General features: G+C 38.8%; 1 protein-coding gene and 1 pseudogene across 6 annotated transcripts in view; one reads left to right on the top strand and one right to left on the bottom strand.

The window, feature by feature from the left end:
• Positions 1–14162, top strand: part of NCKAP5 (NCK associated protein 5) — a 1099478-nt gene that overhangs the window by 606294 nt on the left and 479022 nt on the right. The gene's annotated exons all lie outside the window — the stretch shown is intronic.
• On the bottom strand, positions 11619–12604 carry LOC136163403 (syntaxin-17-like; annotated as a pseudogene).

Raw genomic sequence — 14162 nt, 5'->3', positions numbered from 1 at the left:
ATAATTATAGAATAATTTAAGTAGACCCACTAAACCACTGCTGATGGCCTTTCACATTGTAAACTTTGGTTTGTAAGATGTCTCTAGTTAGGCTTATTTAAACAGTCCTGTTACTGTACTCTAAGTCTCTATAAAATCCTCACTACTACAAAGCATGTCTATAGCACATCACCCTGAGACACATGTTGCTGCTGTTCAGTCGCTAACTTGTGTCTGACTCTTTGTGACCCCATGAACTGAATCATGCCAACCTGGGACATGGTCAGTATCTAAGTGCTCATGTAAATAAGTTCTATAATTCAAATAATTGTATTGAATTTAAAACTTTTATAGTCAACAAGTCCTTTTAGCACATGATGATATCTGAGGTGTACTGTAGACATACTTTGAGTATTGTTCATGGGGTGAGTTTATTTTTAAAAATAATGTAATAGTCTATTTTTTCAAAGGACGTGATGTGACTTACAATAAAAGGCAGTTTTACAATAAGACTATTAAAAACAGAAAATGAAGACTATGAAAGGGAAGCATGCTTTCTGAGAGTGGGCATTTAATTTAGCTCTAAGATTCATGGCAGACATGATTAAAAGGAAAACGCAAGAGGACATGTAATTATTACCTCAGAGACAAAAGCTACTACTCTTTAGAAACATTATCTTTGGCAGTAAACTCATAGTAGAATGCATTTCATAGACCCCTCCAGAGATGGCATTGAAAGATATGACAGACAATGGTCCAAGATAGTGCAAATTATGATTAGTTTATAAAAGTATTATTGCATCTGCTGTGTCACTTATGTCTATGAAGTTAAGCAACTTCGCACTGCATAAATTAGGAATGTTTGGTCCATGTTTGTGTGAAAGCAAGTAAAACAGGCAGAACTTCACTGCTCCGTGTTCTCAAACACTATATCTCAGTTTCATGGGGACATGTGGGTATACATGTGTTGTATCTTTCTAATACTCTTTTATGAATCTAGAGCACAGAGGTATGAGATACTGAAGCCTGGGCTGAGTCGAATGAGGTATATTCATGGTATTGTTAATCATACTGTATCCATGGGAGAATCTAAACAGTAGTCAAGGAGATTCTGAGGCTCAGGTCCAGGAATGACATGAGGCATTGAAGGGAAAGAAAGAATAATGAAGATGGGGCAATTAGGTACATGTGTGAAGTAGAGTTCAGGTGTCAGAATGAGTGATTCAGAATGATTTGGAGGTTTGAATTTATATAATTTCAGTTAGGTGATGGGCTTGGTGGCTTAGAAGCACTGGGCAAACCTGGCTTGTGATTATCTGTGGTAATGAGTAACGGGATCACTTAGGTGATAAAAATCTATTAAAGTGTTGAATGAGTAGTTCTATACTTTTATGTCACCACCAAACCTTCATCTATAAGTCCTTCCTCCCTCTTGACCTCTGATGAGGGTATAATGATTAGCAGGAGTCCAGAATTTGGGCAATTAAAAAAAATGTGGCCAGAGGTTACATAATTATCTCTAAGCTCATAAATCAGAAATTGCCTTCACTGAGGGTGATTCAGGCAGCCATAACAAACTTGATCCAGACCATTTACCTTCTTTAATGTAAATTCAGAGAAGAAAAGGGATGCTGTCAAATTTACCCTTCCTCATAGATGAAGGCATGAATCAAGCCAGATGCAATAAGTACTTAAAGGCAGGTGGTGGTGTCATTAGGGCTACCCCTTCTCTTATTATTTAGTGATTAAATCAAGGATGCTTTCCAGATGTCAGAGCAATTGTTTAACCCATTGTCTGTGTTGTATACATGTCTGGGCATATTTTATGTGGGGTTAGCTTTGTGATTCCCCCCTATAATTCTATAACTCCCTTTAAACTCTTTGAACTGTGGTTGTCAAGCCAGCCAAGGTCAGTGGTACAAACTGAGGTTATGGCACTTCCTTCCTTCCTATGTAAAGATAATTAGTGTTTGAACCCCAGTTTCATTACTCCTTCAATGGCTCAGTAGGTAAAGAATCCTCCTGCAATTCAGGAGACAGAGGTTCAGTCCCTGGGTCAGAAGGATCCCCTGGAGGAGGAAATGGCAATCCATTCTAGTATTCTTGCCTGGGAAATCCCTGGTAGGCTACAGTCCAAAGGGTTGCAAAGAGTCGGACACGACTGAGTGAGTGAGTACAACTCATTACTCCACCTTGAGTGAAAGAAGTGGCATTGACCAGGTAGGGTGTATTGAAGTGGAGTACTGAGCAGTGGCCACAGGACTGGAAAAGGTCGGTTTTCATTCCAACCTTAAAGAAGGGCAATGCCAGTGAATGCTCAAACTACTGCACAATTGCACTCATCTCACACTAGCAAAGTAATGCTCAAAATTCTCCAAGCTAGGCTTCAAAAGTATGTGAATTGTGAACTTCCAGATGTTCAAGCTGGATTTATAAAAGGCAGAGGAACCAGAGATCAAATTGCTAACATTCATTGGATCATTGAGAAAGCAAGAGAGTTCCAGAAAAACATCTATTTCTGCTTTATTGACGATGCCAAAGCATTAGACTGTGTGGATTACAATAAACTGTGGAAAATTCTGAAAGAGATGGGAATACCAGACCACCTGACCTGCCTCCTGAGAAATCTGTATGAAGGTCAGGAAGCAACAGTTACAACTGGACGTGGAACAGCAGACTGGTTCCAAATTGGGAAAGGAGTAAGTCAAGGCTGTATATTGTCACCCTGCTTATTTAACTTATATGCAGAGTACATCATGTGCAATGCTGGGCTGGATGAAGCACAAGGTGGAATCAAGATGGCCAGGAGAAATATCAATAACCTCAGATATGCAGATGACACCACCTTATGGCAGAAAGTGAAGAAGAGCTAAAGAATCTTTTGATGAAAGTGAAATAGGAAAGTGAAAAAGTTGGGTTAAAACTCAACATTCAGAAAACTAAGATCATGGCATCCGATCCCATCACTTCATGGCAAATAGATGGGGAAACAATGGAAATAGTGACAGACTTTATTTTGGGGGAGGCTCCAAAATCACTGTAGATGGTTACTGCAGCCATGAAATTAAAAGACACTTGCTCCTTGAAATAAAAGTTATGGCCCACCTAGACAGCATATTAAAAAGCAGAGACATTCCTTTGCCAACAAAGGTCCATCTAGTCAAAGCTATGGTTTTTCCAGTAGTCATGTATGGATGTGAGAGTTGACTTTTAGGAAATCTGAGTGCCAAAGAATTGATGCTTTTGAACTGTTGGAGAAGACTCTTGAGAGTCCCTTGGACTGCAAGGAGATCCAACCAGTCCATTCTAAAGGAGATCAGTCCTGGGTGTTCATTGGAAGGACTGATGCTGAAGCTGAAACTCCAATACTTTGGCCACCTGATTGGAAGAACTGACTCATTTGAAAAGACCTTGATGCTGGGAAAGAATGAAGGCAGGAGGAGAAGGGGACGACAGAGGATGAGATGGTTGGTTGGCATCACCGACTCAATGGACATGAGTTTGAGTAAACTCTGGGAGTTGGTGATAGACAGGGAGGCCTGGCTTGCTCTGGTCCATGGGGTCGCAAAGAGTTGGATAGGACTTCGCGACTGAACTGAGCTGATCATTGATTTCTAAAAAACCGACCTGTGAAGAAATAAGCCACTCTACAGAGTACTAATTTCATACAAAGCATGCATGATTTGCACAAGTATTTGTGTTGGTCCCTTAGGAAACAATCGAATCAATGCGTAGGTTATTAAAAGCTGCTGTTCATATTAGACAATCAACTGCTTTTAGTATGCACAATAAGATAGAATACAGTGAAAGTGAAAGTCACTCAGCCGTGTCTGACTCTGTGACCCCATGGACTGTAGTCCATGGAATTTGCAGGCCAGAAAACCGGAGTGGTTAACCTATCCCTTCTCCAGGGGATCTTGCCAACCCAGGGATCGAACCCAGGTCTCCCACATTGCAGGTGGTTTCTTTACCAGTTGAGCCTTGAGGGAAGCCCAGAATACAGTATGTGTCCTCAAAACTATAGACTCCAGCTGGAGAAGCTGTATGTACATCTAAGAAGCAAACAATGCATTTTTAGTTCAGTTGTAAATGAAGGGACATTTGTCTAAATTCTTGACAGCCAGACTTCATATTTGCTAATGTATATTTTCATGCAAAGACATGAGTCAAACCGAATGAAATAAATAATTGAGTAGTGAAACTAGCAGTAATAACATATGTGATCATCATGTGGAAACTCTATGCTGCAAATATATTTATGAAACTTTAAATTAGAATCAACCTGGTAGACTCACCATCAGGCAGACATCTTTTGTAAGCGATCTGCCTGTTAGCAAATCACATCACACCCAAATCATCAGGAATCAATGTTTCTCTGCATCCTTGAAATATTCCAGGCATGGTGTGTGTGTGTGTGCGTGTGTGTGTGTGTGTGTGTGTGTGTGTGTGTGTTTATGCCCCGCAGTGGAAATTTCAGTAACAGGAACAATTAAACTTTGTCAATCATAATTGACTAAGATAGTTAAAAATCACCCAAATGGAATCCAAGCTTGCAGTCTATCTCCAGAATTTCTCAGCACCTGTTTTGACCTTCTCTCCTGCACTGTTATCTGCTGCCTTGAAGCCGAAGCTATTTCTTTGCTTACTGTAAGGGGATTTGGCCTCTCACAGTTGATTGCTGTGATTAAGTGCAGTCTGCTGCTTGCTGAACTTTAAGGAGATCTACATGGAGCTGGTTTTACCACTTAACTCCTTCACTGGCCGCTGTTCACATTATCATATCTCAGAGATGTTATGGAATCCTAGGGTTCATTTTCTGTTGCTCATTTGGAAGCTGTAGGCACCTGACATAGAAGTATGTGTTGAAGAAAGGAATCAGTTCAGTTCAGTTGCTCAGTTGTGTCCAACTCTTTGCAACCCCATGAATCACAGTACACCAGGCCTCCCTATCCATCGCCGGAACCTACCCAAACCCATGTCCATTGAGTCGGTGATGCCATCCAACCATCTCATCCTCTGTCATCCCCTTCTCCTCCTGCCCCCAATCTTTCCCAGCATCAGGGTCTTTTCAAATGAGTCAGCTCTTCGCATCATAGGAGTTTCAGCTTCAGCATCAGTCCTTCCATTGAACACCAAGGACTGATCTCCTTTAGGATGGACTGGTTGGATCTCCTTGCTGTCCAAGGGATTCTCTAGCGTCTTCTCCAACACCATAGTTCGAAAGCATCAATTCTTCGGCACTCAGCTTTTTTTATAGTTCAACTCTCACATCTATACATGACTACTGGAAAACCCATAGCCTTGACTAGACGGACTTTTGTTGACAAAGTAGTGTCTCTGCTTTTTAATATGCTGCCTAGGTTGATCATTACTTTCCTTCCAGGGAGTAAGCATCTTTTAATTTCATGACTGCAGTCACCACCTGCAGTGATTTTGGAGCCCCCAAAAATTAAGTCAGCCACTGTTTCCACTGTTTTCCCATCTATTTCTCATGAAGTGATGGGACAAGATGCCATGATCTTAGTTTTCTGAATGTTGAGCTTTAAGCAAACCTTTTCAGTCTCCTCTTTCACTTTCATCAAGAGGCTCTTTAGTTCTTCATCAGTTTCTGCTATACGGGTGGTAAAAGTAATGCGTCCTTCATTGTTCTGCCCACATATTCCTTTCTACCTCTGTACCTGTCTGGTGCATTAGAAGCACATTGTCTCTACATCTTTAGAAGGAGTGAAACATAAGAAGATGAGAAGAACTGTCGGCTGACCTTTGGGCTATCAGCAGCTCAAGGCTCTTCTGCTCCTGTTCTCCATTTGCTCAGTTACCAGAATGTTCTTCAACTTTAACCTGTCACTGAGGCTGGCTCTCCTGAGTGCATTGTTTCTCCTGATGAATGTAGACGGCACTTTCCTATTGATTTGAAGTTGCTGGTTCCACATGATCAGCAATATTTCTGGCTGAGACTTCTCATAAAAATGGAGGCTTCTCATTTGCTCCTCTGGGTAAATCTGCCAGAAGTTTAAAATGACATGGGACTTCCCTGGTGGTCCAGTGGCTAAGACTCCATGCTCCCAATGCAAGGTCAGGGAACTAGATCCCACATTCCACAGGCCACAACCAAAAAAGTAAAAATAGCAAAACAACATTGGTCAGATAGCTTCTCTTCAAATGGGAACAGATGGAATAAATGAGTTTGCATGGCATCTTTTAAAATGCTTGGTTAACATAATAAGAATCATACTTTGTATCTTTGTACACTAAGAAATCTGTATCTTAGTGATATAGTGAATAAGTCCTCACCTGAGCAAAGCAGAGAGGGTCTAAAATGAATTATATAGACAATGGAAAGAAAGGAGGCCTTTTAGAGCTCCCTGAGCATCTTCTAACTTAATGTGAAACATTCCTTGATTCCCTTGTAGTTCTGCCTCTGCATAATACATGATGATCTTGTCACAATTAAAAAAAAATTTCAACAGAGGTATATGTTTTTGAGTAGGCAGCGTGAAAGTTATATTGCCCATTATTCATGTCTGGTAGAAAAAACTGTATTAACATAGAATACAGTTCCAATTTCATTTCAAGGAGCCCTATCCTATGGAATATGAGGTTTTCTAATACCTCATTCTAGCCCCACTCCTAACTACTTAATAACTGTGGTTAAATAGTCTGACCTTTCTGGATCTCATTTCACTCATTTGTAAAATGAGGAAGTTGAATTGCATTATAGTTTTATATTGCTTTTTAGACTTTTGAAAAGGCCATGTTTTAGAACTGAAATGCATTTCTTGAGTGAAGTTATAATTACACTATTATAACCAGGGTTCCTTGAAGTCCTAACCAGCAGTTTTCATGTTGAGAAGTTGAAGTGGATCGTCTTATTCTCCACGTTGTGATGACAGTGACGCTTTTTGGGATGGTTTCACCATGTCCATTTTGGTTACTTGCCTCTAGAGAAGTCGAGATGAGAAAACTGCCAAGCCTAGATGAAATATTTCTGTTGAGGCTAGTCATATTGAATCCTGAGAAACCTGGCTGGTAAAAGGAAGCAAAGATCCTCTGCTATGAACATAACCATTATTGCTCTCAGCTCTGATATTGTCTGCTTTAGGATTTATTTGAACTAGTTTGGGGGAAAGCTGGAACAGAGAAAACTTTATGACAACCAGAATTGTTTTCACTTCTAAACAATTTCTCTGAAGGCATGGTCCTCAGTAAAAACACCAGTGATTTAGTCTCTCCTCCAAACTTTTTTTTTCAATTACCGATTATGACTCAAGGTACTATACCCACCCAACACACTTTTTCTTTTAAGAAAATAAATTCAAGATATGGGAGAATATATTTTAGTTAAGATTGAAAACTAAATTAATTCCTGCTCTGGATAACAAGTGCTTTTTGGTTCAAGTTTACAGAAAATCCATTTTTTAAATGTATAGTTTGATCAGTTTTGACAAGCATATGTCTTATGACTACTGCTACAGTCAAGATACAGAATATGTTGATGCCCCTGAAAAGTTCCTTCATTTCCCTTTATTGTCTGTTCCCTCTCCACACCCTAAGACCCTGTCAATGACTGATCTGATGTCTGTCTTTGTCGTTTTGCCTTTTCCAGAAATTCTTCTTGTTTAATTTCTAAAGTGTTTAACTCTTCTGACTATCTGGCTTCCTTCACTTAAAAAGTCTTTTGAGATGCATGTGTCAGTGCTTCCTTCCCTTTGTTGCTCAGTCCTAGCCCCTGTATAGAAATACTGGTACCGCCCTTTGTTTATCCACTCATCTGGTGAAGGGGTTCTTCCACATTTGGTGATTAGAGAATTCTGCCAGATCCCCCAGAATCCCTTCCCGGTGCCTCTTCCAATAAGTAACTATTATCATCTTCCTCCAATAAATAACTATTATCTTGGTCTTAGAGCAGTAAATGCCTAGTGTTTTTAATAGTTTTTTAAAAAGTTTTATTAAAGTATATCTTATTTACAATGATGTGTTAATTTCTTCTGTATAGCAAAGTGATTCAGTTATACATATATATATGTACACATTCTTTTAATAGTCTTTTCCATTATAGGTTTTTGTAAAATATTGAATATAGTTCCCTGTGCTATATTTATCCTTGTTTATCTGTTCTATATATAGTAGCAGGTAGCTGTTAGTCTCAAACTCCTAATTTATCCCTGGCCCCCACATTTGGTAGTCATAAAACTGTTTTCTATGTCTGTGATTCTGTGTTAGTTTTGTAAATAAGTGCATTTGAATTATTTTTTAGATTCTGTATGTAAGTGATATCTTTCTCTTTATTTGACTTACTTTGCTTAGTATGATAATCTCTAGGTCCATCCATATTGCTGCAAATGGCATTATTTTGTTCTTTTTATAGCTGAGTTATTAAATATATAATATTATATATAGTGGAATATATACATATGCATATATGTATACATATATATGTATGCATACACATACACACATATATATATATACACACACACATACATACACATACGACATCTTCTTTATCCATTCATCTCTAGATGGTTTAATAGTTTTTTTGTTTGTTTTTCATTTAATGTACATCCACATACTTTATCTTGTCTGTTTGTTATGAATATATCTTTTAGGTGTCTTTTAACCAACAGGTTACCCTCCATCACTTGCTTTTTCTTCAGATTTATCTATTGAAAAACCTAGAGCATATGACCAATCTAGTTTCTCAGATAGAGTCTGTATTTATTTGTTACTGTTCTTGGGACAATTCAATGTGCCCCCCTGGTCCTCCATATTTTCTGCAAAAGAGTATAGCTATTTCTATACATTGCTCTTAATAATGATCCAAATAAAGAGTTAAAGGTTGTTTATGCCTATTCAAGGGGGCAGAGAATATTTCTCATATCCCCATATACCTTTTATACTATTACCTATGATCTTTACCATGATACTCTTTCAAAAACAGTTTTGTTTGAATTTGGTGAAAAATGAGTGAATGAATACAAGAATGAATGAATACCTTCACTGAAGCAGAAAGGTGCAGTCAGCATTGTATAGCTACTATGAAAGACTTAGGTTAAACATATGGAAGAATTTTAAAGATAGTGTGTTTATGATAGAAATTTGCTGTCAAGAGAGATTTTAGAATGACCATTTCTGGGAATCTTTAAAATTTTGAACATGATCATCATTCTTAGAGTTATAAACCAGGATGGCCTGGGAGGATGAGGAGCCCATTTTCCATTCCTGGGTTTCTATGATAGAGTGCTCACCTCTAAAAGATGAGTTTTCTGTTTCAGAATATTCTTTTCAGAATTCCTGTCTGCAGGGCATGAAATGGAATTTGGTGCATTGAATGTTTGCTTCCCATAGGGTAAAGTTAACTTTCAGAGAGTGTTTTATGACCCTCAGATAACGTTTATACGGGTCTGTCTAGGATAGGAAGTGGGACGGATGCAACAGCAGCAGTCTGAGTAGCAAGGACTGTTGTTCTCGTTACCTTTTAGGTCCATAGGCAGTGCATTTAATGAATGGTATTCCTGCAGAGTGTATTTCTGCATGCTGATTGTAAACTTTTGGAACTGTTCTTTGGGATCCTTTGTTTAATTTGTGAAAAATAATTCAGTGAAGATGGTCTTTGTTTATAAATGTCTACATCTGTTGCTAACAAACAGCCTCAAGCTTTTAAGAAGGTTCCCAGAGAATAAAGTAGTGAATTAGTTATGCTGAAGCTATGGGATTCTGACAAAAGAAACATGTTGTAGTTTTCATTAACTTGTGTTTTAAGATTCTTTTTCACATTTATCCTGACTGAATGTTTTTTACCTGTTGTTTGGAGGAGCAGCAAGTGACAGGATACATTTTCTCAAGACACCAGTATGAGCTTCATTTTGCATAGTCTCTATAACATTTCAAGCTGTTAAGTTTTATAGCAAGCATTTTTATTAATATTGATATCAACATGGCCACAGAAATGATGACATTTTACACTTTTATTTTTCAGTGTTTACAAAACCATTCCCTACATTATTTCATTTAATTCTCACATACTGTATGTATATACGTGCTTTTTCATATTCTTTTCCATTATTGTTTATCACAGGATGTTGAATATACTTCCCTGTGCTATACAATAGGACCTTGTTTATCCATCCTATAAATAATAGTTTGCATCTGCTAATTCCAAGCTCCTAATCCGCCCGTCCCCCATCCCTCTTCCCATTGGCACCCACAAGTCTGTTTCTGTTTCATAGGTAAATTCATTTGTGTCATATTTTAGATTCCACATATAACTAATATCATATGGTATTTTTTTTAATTACTTCACTTAGTATAACAATCTCGGGTCCATCCATGTGGCTGCAAATGGCATTATTTCATTCTTTTTTAATGGCTGAGTAGCTTGTATTGTGTATATACACCGCATCTTCTTTATCTGCTCATCTGCAGATGGACATTACATTGTTTCCATGTCTTGGCTACTGTAAATAACGCTACAGTGGACACGGGGGCGCGTGTGTCTTTTCGAATTGTAGTTCTTTCTGGGTACACACCCAGGAGGGGTATTCCTGGATCACATGGCAACTCTTAAATAAGTACAGTATTGAAACTTGAGAAATGAAGTAACTTGTTCATGGTCACATGGTGAGGTAGATGCCAACTGAGATACTAGAACAGCTGATTTCTGGTCAGATACCCTTTCTCTTCTCGTGCCCATTCATTTTGTAGTTTACAATCCATGGTAGAAAATAAAGTTCCAGATGATATCAGAGGCAATTGTAGATCATGCAGGTCTCAGTCTAGATCATAAATTTATGCCTTCTGCCACTAATGGTGTTGTTAAACTCGATTATCGTCACCTGACTGAGACTGTACCCAAGAGAAACATGGGCTAGAGGAATAAATGAAGTTATACCAGACTAAATGGAAAACTTGGTATCTATCATTTTCTTATTTCGGAATTCATAAGGAAAGTCCACTTGTATCCTTAGTGCCTCTTTTATGGTCCACATTATCGAGTTAACTCAGCTGATGTCTTTTTTTTTTTTTTTCCACTTTCTTACAATATTTATTTCCTTTACTGGAAAACAGTGTTAGACAAACGGCAACAGGGCTTACCAAATGGACTTCATTATGTAGTTCACTTGGGCCCCTTGCTAGATCCTGATTTCCCTATTTGATGTGAAAAGCTCCTGAACTTCCAGTCTTTTCTCTGCTAAACTGTCTAAATAATGTATATTTAGGAGTTGAAGAAGCATATTTATAATATGCTTAGCCTTGGAGTCTCCAACTCAGGGTCATGGAAGAAACTATTCTGAAAACAGTCCTTCCATAACCCAACATGTCCACAGATCACAAGTCCTGATCAAAGTTATAGGTGTGGTTTTCACATTTCCAAGTAGAAAATCTTCTCCCTGGCAGTTCTTAAACTTTATCTGACAAATATTGTACACCCTCAGTCCAGGCTCCTCAATTTCTCACATCCCCATTAATACCCCAGCAAACAACAAAATGCATCCTCTTATCACAGTTCGATCCCACTTGATCATCTACAGCCACTATTTGGATATAATCATGTTCTGAAAGCTGACTGGGTGTCCAACAACAGCCAAGGTCGTCATTAGGATAGATGTGTTGGCACCAACAATACTGAAGTTTGGTTTTTAACTGCATTTTTTGTCAGTTTGGCTGGGGAGATCTGGACAGCTGGAAGTGAGCTTCTCCATCATTTTCTGTTTCCTTCTTTGTATCAGTTTTCCACCTATGAAGCCCAACACCCCACCCCCAAGCGCAGCTGCAATTCCTGCCACTTTGAAGCCTGCAAGAAGGCCAGTCGGGCCCCCCACCACTCCTCTGATGAGTGCTTCTGCCACAGGCTGGGCTGCCAGCTTTTATTTTGCAGCCTTCCCCAAGTTTTTGGTTCCCTCTTCAACATTCACAGCAGCACTGTTGACATGGTCCTCAATGCTGTCAATCTTCTCCTGCTGAGAATTCACTAGGAGAGAGAAATCAGTGACCAGTTGGCTAAGTTCAATTAAGTCCACTTCTAAGGTCTCCCATGATTCTGCAGCATTTTGATCTCGAGGAATTTTAGGCAATGCATAAATCTGAGTCATACTCTGAAGATCAGCTTCATCTTCAGTACCGTGAAATGTTCCACCAACAGTCATGGATCTGGTCAAAGAAGGCTGTAAAAAAGTTTCTTCATCATTAAATTGTTTCTTAAGTTCTTCTACAGATTCCAGATGAAGCTGGAGAAATTCTGCTGTTGCTGCTGATGCTTCTTCTTTAACAGGATCTATCAATTCTCTTCAGAAGTCCTAGGTCATCCTTTCGCACTTTCAAGCAAAGCTTCTCCATTTCTCAGATATTGGAGCGGAGTTGCTGAACTGTACGTCCTGCATTGATATGCTCTTCATGCAACTTGTCCCATGTTCTGCACCTCTGATAACTCTTTAATCCAACAGCACTGGAAGAGGACAGGCATTGCTGATGAACACACCCTCACAGTTCAGAAAACTTGCCACTTCTCAATATTTATCTGGTGCCTTCTTAACCTCTCCAGATCTGTCGGAATTACTATCTTAGTAAATTTCTGGATTGCTGGTTCAAGACGCCGTAATTTCACTTTTTCTTCCTCTTCAGACATCCTAAAAAAATGCTGTGTCTCTCCTACTTGCAACAATTATCTTCTCCACTCATGTAGAAAAACCTCCCGCCGGGGCGCTCAGCTGATGTCTTTGTGTAGTGCATTATCAGATTAGCTAGGCTGATGATAAAGTTAGCATTTCCAAACATCCAGGCTACCATCGAATTACAGTTCCATTTATTACATGGACTGTCTGGTCATTGAATTTAACTGAATTGACCCAGATTTTCCTGCTGCAGTTGGCTTGGACAGTATGTGTTTTGTTAACAAAGCCCAGATCCAGATTCACTTTTTCCTGATGCTGTTTATAGCATTCCACTTGCTCATCTAATTATTATACAGACCTTAAGCACATAATTACATATTTTTCTTGCTAGCATTTTTGGACCCCAGTATGATGTATTTCTTCTAGTAGACTATAATCTTCTTATGGTTCTAGATTGATATAGAGCAGGTGCTCAGTAAATATAATAAATGAATCAAGTAGTATTTCCAGCGGGCCCTGTTATTGTTCTTGCTACCACATATTAAGACCTCACTGTGGGTGACCTTTGGCCATTCTGGTGCGCCATGTTTACTAAATAATTTTCAAGATGTCTTGTTAATTTTAATTTTACTTTTATATTATTAAATTTTTTTTCTTTCCATTCAGGCAGTATTAAGTCTTTCCATTCAGTTGCATTAAGAGGTTGCAGGCACTTTTGAGAACCAAGTGTAATAATTTTTTTTTTTAAATGACAACATTGATTTGACTCTGTGTTAAGTAGAGGAAAGGAGCATGCATTAAGTCAGTTCTGTCCCCTGTCCCTCAGGATTTTATGGGAAAGTCACACTTGCAGGAAAAAAAAAAAAAAAAAAAACAGCAAAAAAAAACCCCCCTGAGGTTAGATGAAATCAAATTTTTGCTGCAAGAAAGGGAGATAAAAATGACCTAAGAAAAATTCTGCTAGTCAGAAAGAGACTCGTTTGAGATGAGAATTAAAGCGTTGGGGGTGAGGAGGATTTAATTGAAAACTGAAGAAGGGGGATTTTAGGTTAAGAGAACAGAAGACAAACGTGTGCCTAAAGGTATGAGTATTCCCAATGGGTCTCAGAAGCAGCTGACAGTCCTGTGTGGGTGGGGTTCAGTTCCTATCAGGCTCTTATTTAGTCACACCAGTCCTTTGAATTAGGCCTCTGGCATTGCCTTGCATCTTGGATCTAGTGAAAGAATGCCTGGCCCACCTTTGCAGTGTTGATGTTAAGAGCATCTCAATCACTCAAGTCAGTCTTACTTTGAACCCTTTCCCTGAAGCCCAACGGTCACCTTCCATGTCAGAAATACTTTAAGGATTGATTTCTGTTCCCTCAGCAATTCACATTATTGTCAAGAGAGTTCCCAGTGAAATAGTAATATATTCAGTATACTTCCAATATGCATGACACATATAACACTTACAAGTCTATTGCCTTTTCAGAAACAATCACCAAAGCACACAATATGTTATCAGGAAATACCCTATAGGTCTTTGTAATGGATTTGAATAGCTTCAAGATGTTGCAGACCTAGACTTTCTCA

Source organism: Muntiacus reevesi, chromosome 3 (genome assembly GCF_963930625.1).
Source record: "Muntiacus reevesi chromosome 3, mMunRee1.1, whole genome shotgun sequence".
NCBI classification, from domain to species: Eukaryota; Metazoa; Chordata; class Mammalia; order Artiodactyla; family Cervidae; genus Muntiacus; species Muntiacus reevesi.
This window is presented reverse-complemented; position numbering and strand designations above follow the sequence as displayed.